A 23,158-nucleotide genomic window follows, 5' to 3' on the forward strand; every position below is an offset into this window, starting at 1 on the left:
ATCCCTAACAATTCCCACAGGGCAGATAGTATCTCTATTAGCAAGCTGAATAGTGACATCAATAGGTTATATCTCAGCAGGTGCAATCTCGTCTTTGATTTCATCATATAAGGATTGAGGTATTGCACTAACACTAGCACCCACGTCACATAAACCATGATAACAATGATCTCCTATCTTAACAGAAACAACAGGCGTGCCAACAACAGGCATATGTTTGTCTCTAGCGTGAGGTTTAGCAATTCTAGCAACATCTTCACAAAAGTGAATATTATGTCCCTCAACATCGTCGGATAGAAGATCTTTGATAATAGCAATGCTAGGTTCAACTCTAATTTTCTCGGGAGGTGTAGGTGTTCTAATGTAGCCTCTACGTATCACAGTTGAAGCTTTAGAATGATCCTTTATCCTAACAGGGAAAGGTTGTTTCTCAATGTAAGCACTAGGAACAATAGAATCATTATAGGCAATGACTTTCTCTTCAACTGGATTGGGTTTAACTACATTGACTTCTAAAGGAGGATGGTATTTAAACAACTTCTCTTTGGGGAGATCAATATGAGCAGCAAAAGATTCACACAATGAAGTACTATCTCAGAGTCAAGTCCATACTTAGCGCTAAAATCACTAAAGGTATTTGTCTCAACAAAGGATTTAACGCAATCAAACGTGAAATTCATACCTGACTCCTTACCTTATTCAAGATCCCAATCTTCAGAGTTGCGTTTAATTCTCTCCAATAAATTCCATTTCAAGTCAATATCTCTCTTCATAGAAGAACCGGCACAAGAAGTGTCAAGCATGGTGCGATCATCATGAGAAAGCCGAGCATAGAAGTTCTGAATGATAATTTCTCTCGAGAGCTCATGATTGGGGCATGAATATAACATTGATTTAAGCTTCCCCCAAGCTTGAGCGATGCTTTCTCTGTCACGGGGCCAAAAATTGTAAATATAATTCCGATCACGATGTACTAAATGCATAGGATAAAACTTTTGATGAAATTCCAATTTCAACCGATTGTAGTCCCATGATCCAGTATCATCACATAGCCTATACCATGTCAACGCCTTATCCTTCAAAGATAAAGTAAAGACCTTCTTCTTGGCCTCATCCTTGGGCAAACCTACAAGCTTAAATAAACCACAAACTTCATCTACATAGATTAGATGCAAGTCTGGATGTGATGTTCCATCTCTTGTAAAAGGATTAGCCAGCAGTTTCTCAAGCATACCCAAAGGGAATTCAAAGCAAATATTTTCAGTAGGTGCAGCAGGTTGAGGAGCAACTCTTTGTGCTTCCGTTCGAGGTGAATATACCCCGAACAAGCCCTCAAAGGATTAGTATCCATAGTGACAAGTGACAATAAATTTCAGCACACTATATGAATGTTTCCTTACCAAGTTCCACTTACCAAAGGCGCTTCACTCCCCGGCAACAGCGCCAGAAAAGAGCCTTGATGACCCACAAGTATAGGGGATCAATCATAGTCCTTTCGATAAGTAAGAGTGTCGAACCCAACGAGGAGCAGAAGGATCTGACAAGTGGTTTTCAGCAAGGTAAAATCTGCAGGCACTGAAATTGTCGGAACAAGTGATTGTGTGGTGAGATGACTCGTAGCAAGCAACAAGTAACAAAAGTAGCAACGGTGCAGCAAAGTGGCCCGATCCCTTTTGTAGCAAGGGACAAGCCTGGAAAAAGTCTTATAGGAGGAAAAACGCTCCCGAGGACACACGGGAATTTCTGTCATGCTAGTTTTCATCGTGTTCATATGATTCGCGTTCGTTACTTTGATAGTTTGATATGTGGGTGGACCGGCGCTTGGGTACTGCCCTTACTTGGACAAGCATCCCACTTATGATTAACCCCTCTCGAAAGCATCCTCAACTACGAAAGAAGAATTAAGACAAAGTTTAACCATAACATTAAACTAGTGGATCCAAATCAGCCCCTTACGAAGCAACGCATAAACTAGGGTTTAAGCTTCTGGCACTCTAGCAACCCATCATCTACTTACTACTTCCCAGTGCCTTCCTCTAGGCCCAAATAATGGTGAAATGTTATGTAGTCGACGTTCACATAACACCACTAGAGGAAAAACAACATACAACACATCAAATTACCGAACGAATACTAGATTCACATGACTACTATTAGCATGACTTATCCCATGTCCTCAGGAACAAAAGTAACTACTCACAAAGCATAATCATATTCATGACCAGAGAGGTAATGAGTAGCATCAAGGATTTGAACATAAACTCTTCCACCAAATAATCCAACTAGCATCAACTACAAAGAGTAATCAACACTACTAGCAACCTTACAAGTACCAATCGGAGTCGCGAGACGAAGAGTGGTTACAAGTGATGAACTAGGGTTTGGAGATGAGATGGTGCTGATGAAGATGTTGATGAGTCCCCTCCGATGAGAGGAGTGTTGGTGATGACGATGACGATGATTTCCCCCTCCGGGAGGGAAGTTTCCCCGGCAGGATCGTCCTGCCGGAGCTCTAGATTGGTTCTGCTCAAGTTCCGCCTCGTGGCGGCGGCAAATCCACAAAAAAGCTCCTCCCTGATTTTTTCCTGGACGAAACCCTTCATATAGCACAAGAGGGGGGCAGTGGGCCAGCAGGTTGCCCACAAGCCCTCATGGCGCGGCCTGGGGGTGGCCGCGCCGTGCAGGCTTGTGGCCAACCCCTAGCGCCCCTCTGGCGCTTCTTCGGCCCAGTATTTTTTATAAATCCGGAAAAAATCCTCATTGATTTTTACGGCGTTTGGAGTTGCGCAGAATAGGTATCTCAAACTTGCTCCACTTTCAGGCCAGAATTCCAGCTGCCGGCATTCTCCCTCTTCATCTAAACCTTGCAAAACAAGAGAAAAAAGGCATAAGAATTGTACCGTGATGTGAAATAACAACCCAAAAAGCGATAAATATCAACATGAAAACATGATGCAAAATGGACGTACCACCCAACAGTGGGAGGAGGGAGAGCAGACGGACGGGGCTAATGAGTCGGTGATGGCGACGGAGACTGCTTGGCACCACGAGACCCCCCACAGTGGGCAGCATTGGCGGAGGGGGCATCTGTATAGACCCCAACAAAGCGACGAGCAGAGAGGCGTTGTTTGGTTCTAAGGAGGCGTGCATAGAGATCACGGGGCGGCAAAGGCGTGTCACGTCCATTAACGCTTTCCACCAGGGAGTCATAATCCTCATCAAGACCATTGAGAAAGAATGAGGTGAATTCCTCATCACTGAGAGGCTTCCCGATGGATGACAGTGTATCAGCCAGATTCTTGACCTTGTTGAAGAAGGCGGTGACAGAGAGATCATGCTTCTTGGTCTCGCCCAGTTGGTTACGAATGGCGGATGCACGTGCCAGGGACTGCGAGGAGAAGCTGGAGTCAAGCATGGTCCAGACATCCTTCGACGTTGCGCAAAGACCACCATGTCGGGCATGGAAGGAGTGAGCGAGGACTGTATGACGCCTAGAATAGCCTGATCATGAGCGATCCACCGTCGGTGAGCCGGGTTAGGCACCATAACAGAGCCACCATGAACCGAGGGCATTGGAACCTCGGCCGGAGGACACGGGAGCGTCCCGTCAACATACCCCTCAAGGTAGTGACTGCGCATCAGCGGCAACACCTGAGCGCGCCACAAGAGATAGTTGTCGGCAGATAGCTTCACGGAGACCAGATGGGCAAAGTGGAATGGCCCTGGATCAGCCACCGGTGTGGAGGGTTGCGAGTCATACGGCGACAGGGCACTGTACGACACCAACGCGTTAGCCGAGGGAGGTGCACGATAGTGTTGAGGATGACCATAGGGCAGCGGCGGCGGCGCGACGTAAGGTGCACCATACGGTGCCTCGTAGGACGCCACTGAGGTGGGCGCATAAGACGCCGAAGACGGCGTGACGTACGACGCAGGATACGGCCCGCTGTAGGGCACCTGTGCAGAGGCACCATAGGAGATCGACCCCGCGGGTGCACTATGGGACGTAGCCAAGGCAGGGGCGGCCGAGGAGATCGGCAAGGGCATCGCACACGCTTGGTGATGCGCAGGCAGATGCGACCCTAAGGAGAGCAGCCGAGCCCAGGCGAGCGGAACAAATGCCATGAAGGGCAACTCCATTGCAAGGGTGGAAGGAGGCGACGCGGCGGTGGAGGCTGACGCGGCGGCGGAAGCGGAAGCGCGGCACGGATCGAACGCGTCATCTGATACCATGTTGAACAAGGTATGGTTGAAACAATGCTCAATACCCTAAAACGGGTACGGCTGTCATATATTTATAGAACGGAACGTACAGTTTACAGAGTCATGTTACAACACGTATATGCACTATATACTAAGTCTAACATACGTGAAATCAGCTTAGTGCGACGACAATTTATTCATTTGCTATTGAGTAGAAATTTAACATGGAATTATCAATACAAACCACTACAGCGTATACTGGCATACAAATATAGTTCCCCATCAAACAGAGCACTACAGATATAGCCGCACTTCCTCTCAGCCTCCTTGTCCATCTCTCCAGAGTTGTGCATCGAGAGGACGCCGATCAAGATGCCACAGATTGCTTGGCCTCCTCGTCCGTATCCTCGGCTCCACACGCCAAGGAAAGAGCACGAAAGCACGGACTGCTCGACCTCGTCCGTGTCTCCGACGCCGATGAAGATGCCACAGATTGCTTCGCCTCCTCGTCCATATCCTCGGCTCCACACGCCAAGAAAAGAACACGTAAGCACGGACTGCTCGACCTCATCCTTGTCTCCGACGCCGCGCGCGACGGTGCGAGACATCGGCAGTGTCCAAATGGGACATTAAAGGTCCACTGCACAGACTAAGGCTATAGTTCATGTGTGCCAGAGAGACAAGCAGCCATATGATACATACCTGATCTAGAAGATGTATTTGTGGTAGATGTCCTCAAAGCACGAACTGAAGGTGGCCTGGAAACAAACACAAATAAGAATCTAGCATTCGGATAATATATTTGGTATTAAACAATAGGGTATTAAACAATAGTGACAGCAATCGCAATCCGTAAATTAAGTGCCTCGAAACTGGCAACCCAATACATGAATAAAGCAACCTCGATCTGAAACCCAGTGCGTGAAGTAACATGTATTTAAAGTTGGACATGAAAAACCTCATGATTCCCTAGCTGGACGAACGTAGCAAGATGATAAGGAAAAATCAGCACAAAGAAACATATTTATTTATACCCTAACCCAGTCACCCCAGCCCTGGATACATCCAGTCTTAGTTCAGATGGATTTGTGTTATACTATCATGCATGTGATTTCTTGTCTCTAAAGTATCTTATAAAGATCTAAAATAACTAATATAGACTTGGGAACATATGGATGTTTTGTCCTGTCGTTTACCATTTGCATCTTTTAACTGGCACAGCAAGTACACGCATACGGCATACATTCATATAGGAGATGGTCAAACCAATTGTGAACATGCAAATGCAACCATAAAGATGTGATGGACGATAAGCAGCAGGAAAAAAAGGTTGAATTCTAATGAGCTGCAGATCTATATCTTGTTTATGGATCATCAAGTTAAACGAAGCATCTGTAACTTTGTTAGGAGACTGTAGTTTTTCCCAGTGATTTTTTTTTTGCATGGGTTGCCTTATCACATATCTAAAAAGGGGACGAAAGCCCTGAACGTCAAAATGCTTGCAAGCACTTGAGAGACAAGACATATAATATATTTTTCAAAGACAACTTGGATGGTCTAGAACCAAAAATTCACAACATTTCACATTGGCTGAAGGAGATGATCAAATAAGTGGTACACTTGTTCCATTTCTAAAACCAAAACAATGCCACCGCCAACAAACCAGTAGGGTTCAGCGGCGTGCTTTTTATGGTTTGATTGATGCATCATCTTTCTTCTAATACAGATTATTATATTAACTCTGAAATTGTGTTCCCGTCACATGTTACTTTCTTCAGCTCATCTTATTGTTCGTCTCTCACTAGCCGTGGGAAAGATGGGTTTTCTTTCTTACCTATTTGTCAGAAGAGCAACCTATGTTAACTAATGATTATTTGCGACAAATTTGTCCAAGGGAAAAAGCATTCTCATGACAGAACTGCATGATCACAGCTCACTAATCTGAAAAGGATTTAATAAACAAAGTAACGAATGCAGCGATTACAGTTTAAACTTGCTATTATCATATACAGGCAGTAGAGGTATGTTATTTCATTTTACTGCTTGCTACAGCCAAAAGGCACTGCTATATGCTCCCGGGAACGAAATTGACTTTCCGCTGCTATATGTACTTTCTAATAATAGAAACAACCAGAACCAATACAGCAATCAGGATATTAATAAGCAGAGATAACATCAAATAATGTATTGCCACCATGAAGTTCAAGACAGGTTGTGTGTATGAGTAAACATGGGACATACCTCACCCCCTTGAACAGAAATATTTCCTTTTGAATGTACAGCCCATAGCAATCGTTGTCTCTTTCGGAATAATCTGTCCAAGCCTATCGATATTGCGGGCTTTGACATTCACAATCCAAAGAGCCACCATAGTTGCGTCCCTCGGGCACCATAATAGGGTATGCAGAATAACAGCAACCAACATCATATGATCCAAGATAATGACAGTACTGCTGAAATTTTGAAGCCCCATCTTCATACTTCTCTACATAGGAAAACAATTAGTAACTTACGGCTTATTAAAATACCCTGTGTTTCACGAAATGATCAAAAGATGAACTATTTCCCTCTTTGGTTATCTCAGTGATTTCATATCCGTCCGCTAACAATGGATCTGCAAGCTCATGCAACCTTTGCTCCTTCAACATATGCCAGGCCTGAAATAGTTATTCAACATGAGAGAACTGCAGCGTAAAAGAAGGAAAATAATCTCGCAACGAAGGTAAACATCTCGTGAATGTGAACTTGAAATATATGTTTTGTTCTCTCACATCTCGTACAAGATCACCAACAATATCCCCTTGCTTGTCGAGCACGGTATTCTTTCGGCCACTAATAATCACGAGAACCTAAACGCCAAAGCTGAACACTTCTGTCTTCATCGAGTAAACTCCTCAAGATGCATACTTCAGAGCTTTGTAACCACTGAAAAGTGAAACAAAAGATATCAAAACTATAAGATTATAACAAATGAAGACAAAAATGGTGCGAATATGTGATGATTGATATATTACGTAGCTAATACCAGATTCTGACGACCCTACTGGTGCGTTCTTCTGCTACATCGCAATGCAGTGCAATAGCTGATCCAAAATCAGCAATCTTTGGGATCATATTACAATCCAAGAAGACATTATGTGGTTTCAAGTCTCTGTTGACAAGCCAGAACATGGAGAGCTTATACAGGTAAACAGTTTAACAATGGACCGTTTGCTTAGATCAGTTTAACAATGGACCGTTTGCTCTGCCTGCAAAGTCTTCGAAGAATGATTATCTTATTCTGCTCTAAACCAAAGATGGTGAATTCCATTTACACCAACTAGTTTTATGCCCATGTGTTGCCACGGAATATAAAAACATAACCGATCAAATAATTATTCCAGCTCTGAAATGTTAACATGATGGCATGTGGTTTCTATCCATTCTATCCATACAGTAATAAACAGATTCACCCCTCCCCCCCCCCCCAATCGTCGTTCCCTCCTTCCATACCACCTTCATTCTCAATCTCGTACTTCTAACTAATGGAAGATGTACGCAATGCAATGCTTGTCTCATCTTAATTTTTCAACCTCTACAAAGATAAGACTTCAAACTAATAAAGAGATTTGATTAACTAAAATCTCCATTGTCCCTATTTCTTGAACTTTTCTCGAAGCACACATTTAAGAGTAGCACCTGATTGGTACAAACCTAGCATGTCCCATCGCTGGACACCTCACACACTACTCCCATTCTCTCCACGGCCACTCAGCCAAGTCCACCTCTGACGATGAAAAAAGCCCTACTACTACCCTAACCAAAACTTATAACCAAAACGTTATGGTTTCTCTTTTGCCTGGGCAGAGGTGCATCGTGGATCAAACTTATAGGCCAATGCTAACCACAAAAAATAACCAGATCACAAGCTCTTGGTGTCCCAATCATACCTGTAACACAATGAATCTCTACTATTAAAGGTGTTGAAACTGGATGATGAGCTTGCTAACTACATAAATAATACACACCACAGCATAGTAAAACAATTGTTGTAAAAAACGCTCTTCATCACATGAAAGAATGACTAAACGGCTAAACACTTTGGTAAACTAACCTCAAAGTAAATGCAAAATTACCAGCCGGGGAAGAATGATCTAGTCAAGGGCTCAAAGCCAATGATATTGTATCTGCATATGAATCGAACATATATGCAATTTTCGCAGCATGGACACATAATTTTCGTTAGTGTTACGACCACGTGCAACCTGTGACAATAAGGGCAACATAAATAGGAAGACCAGATACAAAGCGACCGAATAATATTCATAGCCCATCCATAACAAGTACCGGCCTCATCACTCTCATGAAACAGACTGTTGGAGATGAATACCACCAATGGAATACCAGAATGCACAACTAAGAAGAACTGAACCGGCCGGTTCATGGCCATAAAGAAAGCAAACATATACTGAAAAAGTTTTAAAGGGAATCGTACCAAATCTGAACACAATGCTAAAATCAAATTTTAAAGCAGAACAACAATTATATTGTCCTGAGATTAGGTACCCGACAATTTTGGGAACAGTAACTATCACTTAATATGGCGCTTATAATGAAAGACATTGGACACTATAGATAGTTGCGCTCTAAGAATATCTTGCACAAAGAAAAAAAACATAATACAAAACGGGGACACTGCTATGGTACGGTCTTAATTAGTGTAACTATCAGTGTAATTTCTGCCACGTGGTTTTATTTACAAAGCGGTGCGAAAGCCTATTTCAACAAATTGCTTCAAAGAACTGCACTTTCAAACAGATTCCCCACAGCGGATGTAAGCCATCCGAAACATTCCATTCTTTTCAATTAGTTAGAGACCGGTATTAAACAAAAAATGTGTTGTTGGAGAACGATAATGCAAGACACAATCTCAAGCAACTCTAGTCAAGAGTCTAGTATACCTTGATAAGAACCACAATGCATGTTAGCAGACCCTGCATAAACAAAACGCATTAGTTCAGGAAAGGAAAATAACAGGTGATTAGCTAAAACAAGGATACCTCATACAGGGAAGTTTATAGTACTTGTACTACGAATGAGGAAGGCACACAACAATTTCTTTTTCAATAGCATCAAATCTTTTGGCACTATTGCATGGTAAAAGTGTAGGACGGAAAAGAACGTATTTCTACTCATTACCACCAGTAGCTGGATAAAGCAGGTGGACACACCAACAATTCACGCCAATTCATCAAGATCACCAATCAAGACAAACTCGTTTTCAGGCTCTGAAAGCAAAAGACAAAGTGCAAAAATAAGCTTACCTTTACATGGGCATGATGCCATGGATGCCATGCAAGAGCCAGTAGAACTCCCTTCCTCGGTTCCTCCCTCTATTAGAGTCTTATAAAGCGCTACCTCTGACCCACTATAGAGCAGTCCATCGTGCTTCTTTCCACCTCAACTTCCACGCCCCACAGATCAGCCGGCCACGCTGTCGACGACGGCCGAGCTCTTCCTCCCCGCTGCTACACACCAGCTTGCTACGCAGCTGCGCCAAGATCTCAGTCCGACCAGCAGCATAGCAGCCGGACACACGCTGCTTACGAGCACTTCATGTTGCGCCGCCGAGCTTGTTTACGAACAGATCGCCGGGTCACGATCTGTGGTGGCGCGGGTGAGAGCGAGGACAGGATCCTCGCTCTGAAAAACATGTGACATGTGAAAGAACGAAGGGAGGGAATTCAATTGGCACGTACGATGTGATGGGACTGGGGGACAGCGGTTCTCATCCGCCAGAGATAGATCATGATGGGGAGGGGGAGGTGCGGTTTTACCACGAGCGGGTGCGGGAAGGAGGGATCGCAGGCCGCGTGCCTGTCTGCCTCATCTCGTCGATCGTCAGAGTGGAGGTCGAAGCGGTTTTTTTATGGAACCGTTTGGTTTTCGGAGGGTTGAAAAAAAATCTGTGGAAGGACGTGGGAGGAGGACTTTTAGCGATACAAGGGGATCGATGCAGGTGAAACCATCACGAAGACGGCTGGACTTCCTCATCAATGACACCATGGAACGGTGGTCTCCACCACCTCAACCTCTTGAAGCTGAGGGAGCCCTCAATCTGGAGCTTGCCAGAGCTCATCGACGCCTCGAGGAACATGTCTCCTGCTTCGCCACCGATATGAGGCCATCATTGCTTGCACTGTCATCGTCCTCCACGGGACACGAGAAGAGGGGAGGGATCAGTCTCACCTCAGATCCTGTCATCCGTCCTTGTGGCGGCGCCGGTGGCAGGTCACAAATCGAAACTACCGCCGCCGCCTTCTCCTCTCACCCAATCCTCCCTCAAGGCGCACGGCCGGTGGCGTGCTCGCAGGTCCCCTCCTCCTTCTCCTCTGCCCCACCTCCTTCTCTTTCTCCTTCGCCCCTCCTCCCGATGGAAGAACGGGAAAGAAGAGAAAGGATAGGTTGCGTGTTGGGAGAGGAAAGGAAAAGGGGCGAGGGCTCGTTTGCGTCTCTCTCTCTTGCCTGGCTAATCCTTTTGTCTCGTTGTATTGCCTACGTGGATGCAGTGCAAGTGCTAGTCGCATACCTTATTGTGTTTGATTTCAGGCAAGAGCCATATAGAGTAACACACGGAACAACATCAAATCGAGCAAGATAGATATGTGATCAACTCACTGAAAGCAGCAGCATGTAGTTTTTCTGTAAGACAATACTATATGTATGCCATTATTTCAAGTTTGTAGGAAATAAACTAAAACTGAACTTTATATTTCACTTCCCAATTGCAAAAGTAAATGTACGATGGCTCCAAGGAAATAATAAGGGACTAAACCATTTTTATTGTGGTTCATTTTGGTAAAGTTTGCACCTCGGAACAAACTCCAGATCAAGCAATATTGGAAATAGCCTTCAAGTATGCATGCCATTGTTCTCTCGCTTGTCTGAATGAGGAGTAGAAGAACCAAAAAAGATATCAAGGAAATTGTAGTTAAAACCAAGCTAGATACTGCTGCTTAACTCCTAGAAGAACGAAGTGATACACTAATAGGCTACACCTCCAAACTAAGCTAGTTGATGGTCTTCTAAGAAATCGAGCTATCTACAACCAAGGCTTGAGATAAGTTACCTCATTACTTCATTAGTCATTACTCCAATCATATAGACAAGTGTAGTTTAACTGCAGTATAACCAAGGAAATTTCCTTATTGCTCTTATTTCAAAATTAGTCCCCCTGGAATACTATCTGGAAGGTTAGTATGGTGATAAATTTCTCGCATAATAATTTGAAAATCTAAAGAAAGAAGTGTTGTCACATTGTAACTAATCAAACAAATAGGTAGCAACTTCATAATATATATAACATGAGTGCCCCTGCTGACCTCGTTGTACATGACGCAAGAAGTTGTGCATCACCACGTGAGCTAGCATGTCACTAAAGACGAGCCACTCCTGAAGATAAAGACAGTCAACTCAATTACACCGTCAAAAAATACTATTCTAGAAAGTTGATTATTTGACTTCTCCAGATAAAGCACCACCCGAATGACTTGGTCCAACTCCTGGAAATACCATGAAGTGTTAGCATTGAGTCAACTAAACAAATCTACAAATTCACTTGTCAATCTAGAAAGAAAAGGGAGAAAGGGAACTACAACACATTTATACAAAGAGAGGGAGAGAAGGCCAACAAATACACCAAAATCTGTACAATGAAACGCTAAACCTGCCTACATAGCATGATGCAAGCTACTAAGCACACTGATTTCTGAACATCTGTAGCTACAATCAATAGCCCAACTCTCTCTTGTTCTCGGTGCCATGCTAACATTAGATCCTTATAGGGGATAGGAAATCAGTAGATGCAATCTAGAGTCAAATGGGGGCCATGCATATCTTTCTACTATCTCCAAAACAATAATAAGAACAGAAGAAGAGATATTACCTTTGAGCAGCAGGGAAATTAAAAAACAAATGGATGGTTCAAATTGACTTATCCATCGATGATTCCTTCAAAATTCCCAATGGGACACCACATAAGTATGGGATTGTGAAAGCCACCATTTTGTTTTTTTCCGGAATATGCTCGCGTGCGTATCATTGCATTGATAGAGAAAGAGTGTTACAGAGAGTTACAAGGCATGCATCCGACTACGTACACAAGAAGGCGTAGAGGGATACAAGTGAGGCAGAAGAGAAGGGGGTTGCCTAACCCCGAGAGCACGAGATCAGGTTACAGGAATGATCGCCTGCGGTCCCTTCACGCCGGCAGCGGCCCAATCGCGCGCTTCATCCTGAATGGTGGTCAGGAGACGTGCGGTCGATGGTTGAAGGCCGTCAAAGATACCAGCGTTGCGGTGCTTCCAGATGGACCAAGCGGTGAGAATTGCCAGCAATGTGAAGCCCTTGCGCAGGGCCGAAGGGGATGGGTGGATTTGGGTTGTGAGCCACTCGAAGAAGCCCAGGGTGCCATCCGGGGGGTGAGCAGTGAGACGGCACCAGGATAGCACCTCATACCATATTGTCCGAGCAAAGACGCAACCAACCAGAAGATGATCAAGAGTCTCTGGTTCCCGGCAGCACAGAATGCAGGGTCTCTGGTCTCTGGTCTCTGGTCTCTGGTCTCTGGTCTCTGATGCACACCATTTTGTTTTGACGGAGTACAACATAGCATTGCTGCAAGGATCCAGAAATGCAAACAAGAACAAATATTCTCTTGGATGAGAAGTTGTCGATAAGTCACATGAGTCATGAGGATGTCGACTCGAGTGAAGAGAAGACATACCAAAAATAATGATGTTGCATCACCAACTCCCCTTTAATACCAAATCGTTCTCATAGATATGCAAAAATGGTCCTTGATATGATGAGTGCACACGTAAAGGAAATATGGATCAGACAAGCTTGCAAACATGTTTATCATTCAGTCTTAGAATTAAGTAAAAATAAAACGATTCAGTAGCCAAACTGCTGAATGGATATGTATCCTAACGATGTGTGGCTAATGCCTGCAATATAAAAATATGGAGGAATTTATTTTAAGATAAACTATTATGTAGAAAAGACTAATGGCAAGCTTAGCCCACTACAGCACTCTATAATTAGTGAGAAAGTCAAGCTCAAAATTTAGTTAGATACTTGGGAACTGCCAGCAACCGTTTCTTTTTAAATTTGATTGGAGTAACTCAAACATGACATCTCTCCTAACCTAGTCCAAAAGCAAATTTTCATATCTATTCTTAACTTGAGCCTATAGAGTCATTTCGTTAAACATCTTGTAGGTGTTTACACAGACTAGAGGCAAGAAGAATTAAAAATAGCTAAGTGGTCCATCTTCCACCCCTGTCACTTTGCTTTTCCACGATGATTGACTCTGTCAAACACGAAATCCCATCAGCAGTGTCCATGGCCTACGATCACAATTGCATGGAGCGGTAGGATTGCCCATGCAGCTTGTGCTGCCGGATCCCGTGGCGTCGGGGACTGGGGAGCAGACCTGTAGCACCATGCCGTGCTAGGGTTGCCGAATGAGTGACAGAAAAAAAAAGCAGAGGAAATAGTGGATTAATAAAGAGGAGAGGGGTACTCATTGGAGAAGATTCACCCTGAGGAGATGGTTGATCGGGATGCACAAGCATCCTTGGTCGTCGCCGGCGGCGCTTTGAGGTCGAGCAAACGGGCCCCAAAAGCGTTGGTAGAGGGAGGTTAGAGGGTTAGAGGGCGAGGAAGGGAAGTCCCAGGGGCGCGATGCCGTCTTGTTAGTCTCTGATAGCCGCCGGTTGCCGGTGCCACCATAGGACGGGATAGGAGAGCGGCGGCGGATGGGGACGGGTCTGGTGAGGAGACTCTTACCAACCGACAAATATGAACGGTCGTTAGCGGATCGTCATTAGCATGTCATTAGTCGGTTATTAGTGTCGAAGCGTCGTAGGGACGCATCCATCCGTACAGATGCGTCCTAAATCTTTGTATAAATATGTGATTCTCAAATCAATGAGAGCAAGAGATCATTTGTTCAATCACTTTTACTTTTACACGTTATCAGCGCTTGCTCTGCCGCAAGAGACACAAAGCCATCACGGGAAGAAAAAGGTAAGAGTCATGGAGGAAGAGATATATCATCGCTAGCCTTCACTTTTGCACGCTACATCCAAAGCAAGAGACGTCGCTTTCCACACTCCCATCGCCACCGCACTGCATGTCGTCGTCTGGGACTTGGTGCAAGAAGCGGCCCTCGTCGTCGCTTTTTCGCTAGGAACCACCGTCAGAACCGTTGTCGTGGGTACGCACGCCAAGGCAACCATCCACACTCCATGGGCGAGCACCAACGGTGCACCAGGCTAGACCCTCGGCTCCGGCCACCACTGCAAGCCATGGCGTACCTGTAATGCATCATGCTGGACCTTCGGCTCCGGCTGTTGCCGACGACTGCATCGTACCGGCCGCTCCGCCGCCATCTGCCTTCACCATCCCTCCAATGGATTGGCTCCTTGCAGGTCCATCGGCGCCGTTCGGAGAAGGGGAGATGTTCCCTTGTGAACTCGCACCGCCGCCTCTGCCCCCTACTGCTAGCAGCACGAGTTCGGTCCATGCCCAGCACATACGGGCGCACCACCGCGGCTGTCGTCATCGACGCCATCGGATGAATTGCCGGACTACTTCTTCCCTCCTGGATACGGCCCCGTTCCGGATCTGCCGTCCCCAACGCCGCGAGCAGCGGAAACCGGCAGTTACCCCGGCATTCCCGATCTGAATCTTGTCATCAAGGTGGAAGAAGAGGAGATAGAGGGCCACGGCTCGTCGTCGACGCCGTCGCCTCCACCAACACCGGCGGCACCACCCCTTCCTCCCACGCCTTCACTGGAAGCTCGCCGCATCCTGCGGCAGTTCACCGTGGCCATGGCGCAAAACCGCGCAGCCATCCGGGGCGCGTGGTCGCCTGCGGCCCTTGGCCTCACCGGCACCCCTGGGTCGGGCAACAGCGGTGGCGACCGTGCGACGGCGCAGGGACCTCCCCGCCTCCCTTAAAGACGACGCCATGGGAACGGGAGCGCTCGTGTGGTGAGGTGCTTGAGCTCTGTGGTGAAAGGGAGAAGAAAATGGGGAACGGGGGAAGAAATGGCTGTGTGGGAATCCCTCGGCGGCAAAATTGACAAAATTGACCTCTGGAGCGAAAGAACTCACGAAGTGAACCCGAATGGAAAAAATTCACCCGGCTGACCCTTTCGTGTGGCGCCCGACACCTAGGCGCCACACTACACTGTGTGACGCCTAATACATCGGCGCCACACGCCTGGCCACACTAGCGCAGCTGGCCCCACCCACAGGCAGTGCGACCCCTAAGCTTCAGGCGTCACACCCTCTGCAGTGTGGCGCGGAAGGCTTAGGCGCCACACTGTGACTTATCCAGCCACGGGCCAGCCCCTCCCCCACCCCCTCCTCATTCCCCTCCTTCACTTCACTTCACAGCTTGTGTTCAAGTCTTCCCCTTCCTCAAATCCCTCTCCAAATCAGCAGATCTGAAGGTTTGGACCGAACATTTCTTATCCAATCCCTCTCCTAAGGTAATCCCCCCGATCCCCTCCTTATCCAAACAAAAATCTCTTTTGGTCACTTTGTTGCAAATTTGAGGAAACCCTGGTTTTTCATGAAATGTGGAATGTATATGATATTGTTGTATTTGTTTGTATGTTAGGATAAGGGGTATGATGGGGTTAGGATTAGGTTGTTTGGATGTTTGCATTATGGTTGTTTTTGGGTTAGGCTAGGGTTAGGATTAGGGTTGTTTGGATGTTTGCATTATGGTTGTGTTAGGGTTAGGCTAGGGTTAGGGTTAGGGTTATGGATGTTTGGAAGTTAGGAATTAGGTTTATTTTTACTAAGTAGATATTGTAGTATTTGGATGATTTCTTATAAAAAATATTGTATGTTGTGTTGTTTATGGATGCGAAGAACATGTGTTTATGTTCATGACGTGGACAAGGATGCCTTTTTAAAAGGCAATATTGATCCGGACCCGAATGAGCTTGACATGGTGTTCGATTTCTATCCTAGCTATGCTGAATTGTTGGAACAAGTCCGAAATGATTTGAATTGGATGCCCCCTAGTGATGTAGTTGAGTTTGATGGTAGGAATAATGTGGGATTCGGAATGCACATTCGTTGGAAGACCATGCTTGTCAACTCCGAGCAACGTTGGCTTGCATACAAGGATACGGTGGCCGAATCACTAGACAAGGCTCTAGAGTTATTTGCCATCAAAACAAATGTTCCTAACTTGCAGTTGGATTTGAACCGGGTTGCCTCTCCGATTGGTGAAGCTAGTCCTCCACGCATCAACGAAGAGGCCAACATTGAACCTCTTTCAGCACAACAATCTTGTATCCAACATGAACAATTGCTAGAGGATAATGGTGAGCACGATGATGATGAGAATGATGGTACTGTTCTTCATGACAACAACCTTGGTGATTTGGACAAATATAATTTGCAAGAGACAATGGACCATTCTAATCCGTACTCACGTGGCTATGCATCCGAGTCGGACGATGAGGGTCCCGATGAAGAAGTTGATGAGGAAGGGTTCACAGCAAAGGAGACTGAAGCTTTCACGAAGGTATTAGGGCGGGATCACCGAACACCATTGTTCGAGGATCTTAGCCTTGCGGATGAGGCTGTGGTTGACGGAGGCGAAGGCATATTGTTTGGAGTTAGGCCACCTTCTCACCGGGACAAACATGGGAAGAATATTATTTTGCCGGGGTCAAAGTTCCAAACATTCCTTGAACTGAAGATGTGGTTGGATGAATATTCTGTTACGCATTATAGGCCACACAAAGTTGTTCATTCAAACATGAAGCTGCGTAACACAGTTGCATGTGAGGATTCAGGGTGTCCTTGGATTGTCTGTGCAAGACCATGGAAAGGAGGGCCAGGATGGAACATTGTCAGTTGTATGCCTCACACGTGTCGAGGCAAGAGGGTTGATGGCAAGCTTTCATCGCAAAACCATAGACAACTCACCTCCGAGTTCATCGCTTATAGGCTTTCCGACTCCATCTCCTCTCTTCCTACAATGAGCATACAAAGCGTACACGACCTTGTGGAAGCCCTCTTTCACTACAAGGTGTAATACGGGAAGGCATGGAAAGCGAAGCAAGCCGCATTCAAGATGTTGTATGGTGATTGGGAGCAAGCATACAACCGACTACCTAGGTTGTTGGGAGCTATTGCCGCCACTAACCCGAGCATGGTTCATGTGGTCGAGCCATATGGGGAGAAAATAAGGATTCCCAATGGAAAGAGGGTCCGCGTATTTGGTCGTGCATTTTGGGCATTTGAGCAATGTGTGAGGGCTTTTCAGCACTGTTGGCCGGTCATCTCCATCGATGGCACGTTTTTGACTGGACAATTCAAGGCCACTTTGTTGGTTGCAACAGCAAGTGATGCCAATAACCGGTTGATGCCTTTGGCTTTTGCTTTGGTTGAGGCAGAGAACAATGTTAACTGGGAATGGTTCTTGCATATTTTGAGAACCAAAGTATTACCGTTTGAAAGGGAAATCTGTGTCATATCGGATCGCCATCAAGGCATACTTAACGCGGTTGACATTGTCATTCCCGGCCATGCTCCTTTGCATCATCGATGGTGCATGAGGCATTTCTGTGTAAACTTCTACCGGGCATGTGGTAGCAAGGAGTTGGCGGATGACCTTCAAGATTGTTGTCAAGCATTTTCGGACAAACGATTTGCAAGATTGTACAACGCTTTGGTTGCAAACAAAAAACTTGATGCAGGTGGGCTTGAGTTTCTCAACAGCCACATTCAACTTCGGCCCAAGTGGGCATGATCTTATGACGAAGATGGCCGAAGATATGGTCAAATGGTAAGTAACATGGGAGAATGCTTCAACCGGGTGCTGAAGGGTGTCCGTGCATTGCCGGTGACAGCAATAGTTCAATACACATTCGACAAGTTGAGAGCATACTTTCTAAAGTACTCACAAGAAACAGATGATCAGATTGCGGGAGAGAACAAGAAAAAGTACAAATACCAGTTCCCACCAAAGGTTGACAAATGGATGGTATTTCAATCACGGAAGGCTGACTCCCAAACGGCTACGTTGTACAACAACGAGGATTGGACATACCAAGTGAATGAGCTCGGAGGAACGACAAACGATGGCCAGCAACACAGAAACAGGGTGTTCAAGGTATCTTTATCGTTGTGTGATTGCTCTTGTGGGAGGCCAAGGTTGCTTCATCTCGCATGCTCGCATTTGTACACAACATCTCACACTAGGAATGTGGACGTCAACCATCCACTAACCGTGAGGGAGTCTGAGTTCTCGATCATGACCACAAAGCATACACGGGCTCCTAGATTTGAACCATACTTTGACCAATCACAATGGCCGGAGTATCATGGAGTACGACTATGGCCCGACCCGGAGTGGAATGTTGTGAAACGGGGAAGACGAAAGACAAAGCGTTTTAGAGGAGACATGGATGGATGGGGCCATGGTGGTGGCAGAGAAATGGGGAACAACCAATTCCAAGAGCCTACTGAGAGATCACATTGTGGAGAGTGTGGTGTAACAGGGCACAACACAAGAAGGTGTATGAAGCCAAAGAAGAAGTCCAAAAACAATGATTCAAGGTCAAGCCAACCAAGTCCTAGCCAACATGGTCATAGCCAATCAAGTACAAGCCAACAAGGTCCTAGTCAAGCAAGTACAAGCCAACAAGTTCCTACTCAACATGTTCCTAGCCGACTTGGGCTTACTAGAGGACATGGTGGTGGTGGTGCTAGAGGCAGGGGTGGGATAGGTGGTGGTGGTGCTAGAGGCAGGGGTGGGGTAGGTCGTGGACTTAGTAGGATTGGTATGCGTGGATACCTACGAGGACCATTTCCGTATGTCACATATTTGACTTATCTTTATCATGTTGTTTTCATGATCCTTTGTATGTTATTGTACTAACTCTGAGCCTTGATGTTTTTATGCAGGTATGGCGGCGTCTCAACCAAACAAGGCAACAACGGAGTGGGGGAGGAGAAGGATGCAACCGGTGAGGACTAGGGGTTGAGGGAGTGGGTTGCAAAGAAGTTGAGAGAGGAGGACACAGCCGAAGCGCAGAAGAAGAAGGAAGAGGAGTATGACGCAAGGATGAAGGATGAGCTGAAAATACACCTTGTCCACTGGAGATATGAGAAAAGGATGAAGGATCAGCACAAGAAGATGATGGAGAAACGTCAAAAAGAATTTGCAGCTAGCTTTAACAAGATGCTTGCAGAGAGCACAGCAAAGAGAGAGCTGGAGCATCAACGCTTCACGAAGAGGGTGATGGAAGAGGCTTCAAAAACGCGCAAAAGGGAAGATAAAGAGGAAGAAGAGAGGAAGAAGAAGAAGGGAAAGGGGCCTTGCTCGACACAATAAAGTCGGAGGCTTCTATTCTCATGCGCGCTTTCATCTTTGAACCCTATGTGTTGTTGAACCTTGTTCGCTTGCGCGCTTTCTTACTATGAAACTCCACTATTATGTACTTTAAGAACCTATTATGTATCTTTGGACGTATTATGTATGTTATATGTTTGAACTCCACTATATTGTGTTGTATGTTTGAACTCCACTAGTATGTGATGTATGTTTGAACTCCACTACTACGTGCTGCAGTTTTGAGCATGCCAGAAGGTGTGGCGCGTGAGACCTAGGCGTCACACCTGTGAAAGAGAGAGTAAGAGAGAGTCCACACTTTAGATGCCAGTAGAATTCACATGTGTGGCGCCTAAGCCTTAGGCGCCACACATGTGAAAATGCTGGCAGTAAAAATGCGAGTAGGTTGAACATGTGTGGCGCCCAAGGCTTAGGCGCCACACATGTTCAACCTACTAGCATTTTTACTGCCAACATTTTCACCTGTGTGGCGCCTAAGGCTTAGACGCCACACATGTGAAACAAAGAGTAACAGAGAGTCCACACTTCAGATGCCAGTAGAATTCACATGTGTGGCGCCTAAGCCTTGGGCGCCACACATGTTCAACCTATTGGCATTTTTACTGCTAGCATTTTCACATGTGTGGCGCCTAAGGCTTAGGCGCCACACATGTTCGACCTACTGGCATTTTTACTTCCCGCATTTTCACATGTGTGGCGCCTAAGGCTTAGGCGCCACACATGTGAATTTGCTGCTGGCAATAAAAATGCCAGTAGAAGTTTATCCAGACATGTTCAAAACTGACTAAGTGTTAAAATTTGATTCACAGCAATTTCAGAGCAATTTCATAGACACAATTCATAGCATTAAAACACCCACAAATGCAAATAGTTCACAAATAGTGCAAATGGCCACAACTACTAGCCAAATGGTTCACAAATAGTGCAAATGGTTCACAAATATCGCAAATGGTACAAATGGTTCACCCAACTACTTGGGGCATCGTCCCCTCTTAGAAGCTAGCTTCTTTCTTCTCACAAGAGGCTCCGGTTCATCCAACTCATCGTCATCGTCATCGTCATCCTCATCGTCCATACTTCTCATCCTTGACAGACGAGAGCCCCCGACGACCGGGTTCTTTCCTTTGTGCGCATAATCATTCGGTGAGTACCGCTTAAATTCCTTCCTAGGCTTCAACATGTAAGCAGAGCATTGGAAAGCCTTCAACGTTATTTCATCCTCAACCTATTATGCCAAAACGATATCGTCATACATATGAAGGTTGAAAGTCCACAATGTATGATGGCTATGTCATACCTCTGGAGTGTCAACATCATCCTCTAAATGAGCTCTCGAGGTTATATCACCATCGTCCATATGAGCTCCCGAAGAAGTTGAATCGTCTAGAGTATTTCTTTGGGATGAACTGGATCTCGAAGGTGAAACATTTTTATGGTCACGACAACCTAAAATGTTGGATAGGCGCCGCAACTTCTTACCCTGTTTCTGTTAGATTGAAAGATAAATGAGATATATAAGGTACCATATGTTGGAAATATGCCCTAGAGGCAATAATAAATGGTTATTATCATATTTCCTTGTTCATGATAATTGTCTATTGTTCATGCTATAATTGTGTTAACAGGAAACAGTAATACATGTGTGAATAAATAGATCACAATGTGTCCCTAGCAAGCCTCTAGTTGGCTAGCTCGTTAGTCAATAGATGATCATGGTTTCCTGATCATGGGCATTAGATGTCATTGATAACGGGATCACATCATTGGGAGAATGATGTGATGGACAAGACCCAATCCTAAGCATAGCACTAGATCGTATTGTTCGTATGCTAAAGCTTTTCTAATGTCAAGTATCTTTTCCTTCGACCATGAGATTGTGCAACTCCCGGATACCGTAGGAGTGCTTTGGGTGTATCAAACGTCACAACGTAACTGGGTGACTATAAAGGTGCACTACGGGTACCTCTGAAAGTGTCTGTTGGGTTGGTATGAATCGAGATCGGGATTTGTCACTCCGTGTGACGGAGAGGTATCTCCGGGACCACTCGGTAGAACATCATAATGAGCTCAATGTGACTAAGAAGTTAGTCACACGATGACGTGCTACGGAATGAGTAAAGAGACTTACCGGTAACGAGATTGAACAAGGTATTGGTATACGGACGATCGAATCTCGGGCAAGTCCTATACCGACAGACAAAGGGAATCGTATACGGGATTGATTGAATCCTTGACATCGTGGTTCATCCGATGAGATCATCGTGGAGCAAGTGGGAGCCACCATGGGTATCCAGACCACGTTGATGGTTATTGGCCAGAGAGGTGTCTCGGTCATGTCTGCCTGTCTCCCGAACTCGTAGGGTCTACACACTTAAGGTTCGATCTAGGCACCAACGCAAGGCTCCAAGGCCATGGGTAAATCCTTTGCATATTTGCCTAGGAAGTCCCTAAAGGCGTAGCCGCAGCAGCAGGATTCCTGGCGCCGTAGCAGGGAAGGTCTTTTGTCGCAGTAGCAAGAAAAATTTCTGGCGCCGTTGCCGGGGAGGGAGAGATCTATCCAAGTAGGTCTCACAAACTCATCTCTCGCATTTACCTTTTTTGCCAGTTGCCTCTCGTTTTCCTCTCCCCCACTTCACATTTGCCGTTTTCATTTGCCTTCCTCCTTTGCCATTTTCTTTTGCCTTTGCCGTTTTCCTTTGCCGGTTTTCTTGCTTGCTTGTGTGCTTGTTTGTTTGTTGAAGTCATCATGGTTGAAAACACCAAACTTTGCGACTTCTCGAGCACTAATAATAATGATTTTATTAGTACTCCGATTGCTCCCGCCACTAGTGCGGAATCGTATGAAATCAACGCAGCTTTGCTAAATCTTGTTATGAAAGACAATTCTCTGGCCTTCCTAGTGAAGATGCCACATCCCATCTCAATACCTTCATTGAGCTTTGCGATATGCAAAAGAAAAGAGATGTGGATAATGACATGATTAAGTTGAAGCTTTTTCCTTTCTCGTTGCGAGATCGCGCAAAAACTTGGTTGTCTTCTTTGCCCAAAAATAGTATCGATTCTTGGGATAAGTGCAAAGATGCTTACATATCCAAGTATTTTCCGCCGGCTAAGATCATCTCCTTACGTAACGATATCATGAATTTCAAGCAACTTGATCATGAACACATTGCACAATCTTGGGAGAGGATGAAGCTTATGATTAGAAATTGTCCCGCTCATGGCTTGAGTTTGTGGATGATTATACAAATCTTTTACGCTGGCTTGAATTTTGCTTCTCGCAATATCTTGGACTCCGCCTCAGGTGGAACATTCATGGAAATCACGTTAGGAGACGCTACAAAACTCCTAGACAATATCATGACCAACTACTCTCAGTGGCACACTGAAAGGTCACCTGCTAGCAAAAAGGTACACGCTATAGAGGAAATTAACTCGCTTAGTGCTAAGATGGACGAGTTGATGAATTTGGTTGCTAGTAGAAACGCTCCTTTAGATCCTAATGACATGCCACTATCTTCC

The 23,158-nt window shown here is 45.5% G+C and overlaps 2 long non-coding RNA genes across 3 annotated transcripts; both read right to left on the reverse strand.

The window, feature by feature from the left end:
• Window positions 1-4,366: 4,366 nt before the first annotated feature.
• LOC123403083 lies at window positions 4,367-6,713 on the reverse strand. Its single transcript, XR_006611399.1, has 3 exons — window positions 6,445-6,713; window positions 4,906-4,961; window positions 4,367-4,843 (listed from the first exon to the last, which is right to left on the reverse strand). It is a non-coding gene; the product is annotated as an uncharacterized LOC123403083 (long non-coding RNA).
• Window positions 6,714-6,767: 54 nt separating this feature from the next.
• LOC123403082 lies at window positions 6,768-10,691 on the reverse strand. Of its 2 annotated transcripts, XR_006611398.1 has the most exons (6): window positions 10,432-10,691; window positions 9,507-10,344; window positions 9,144-9,176; window positions 8,297-8,447; window positions 6,975-7,128; window positions 6,768-6,860 (listed from the first exon to the last, which is right to left on the reverse strand). It is a non-coding gene; the product is annotated as an uncharacterized LOC123403082 (long non-coding RNA). The 2 variants fall into 2 exon arrangements; XR_006611397.1 differs by having other exon boundaries at window positions 9,507-10,675.
• Window positions 10,692-23,158: the final 12,467 nt, after the last annotated feature.

The sequence above is a fragment of the Hordeum vulgare genome, chromosome 6H, assembly GCF_904849725.1.
Source record: "Hordeum vulgare subsp. vulgare chromosome 6H, MorexV3_pseudomolecules_assembly, whole genome shotgun sequence".
NCBI classification, from domain to species: domain Eukaryota; kingdom Viridiplantae; phylum Streptophyta; class Magnoliopsida; order Poales; family Poaceae; genus Hordeum; species Hordeum vulgare.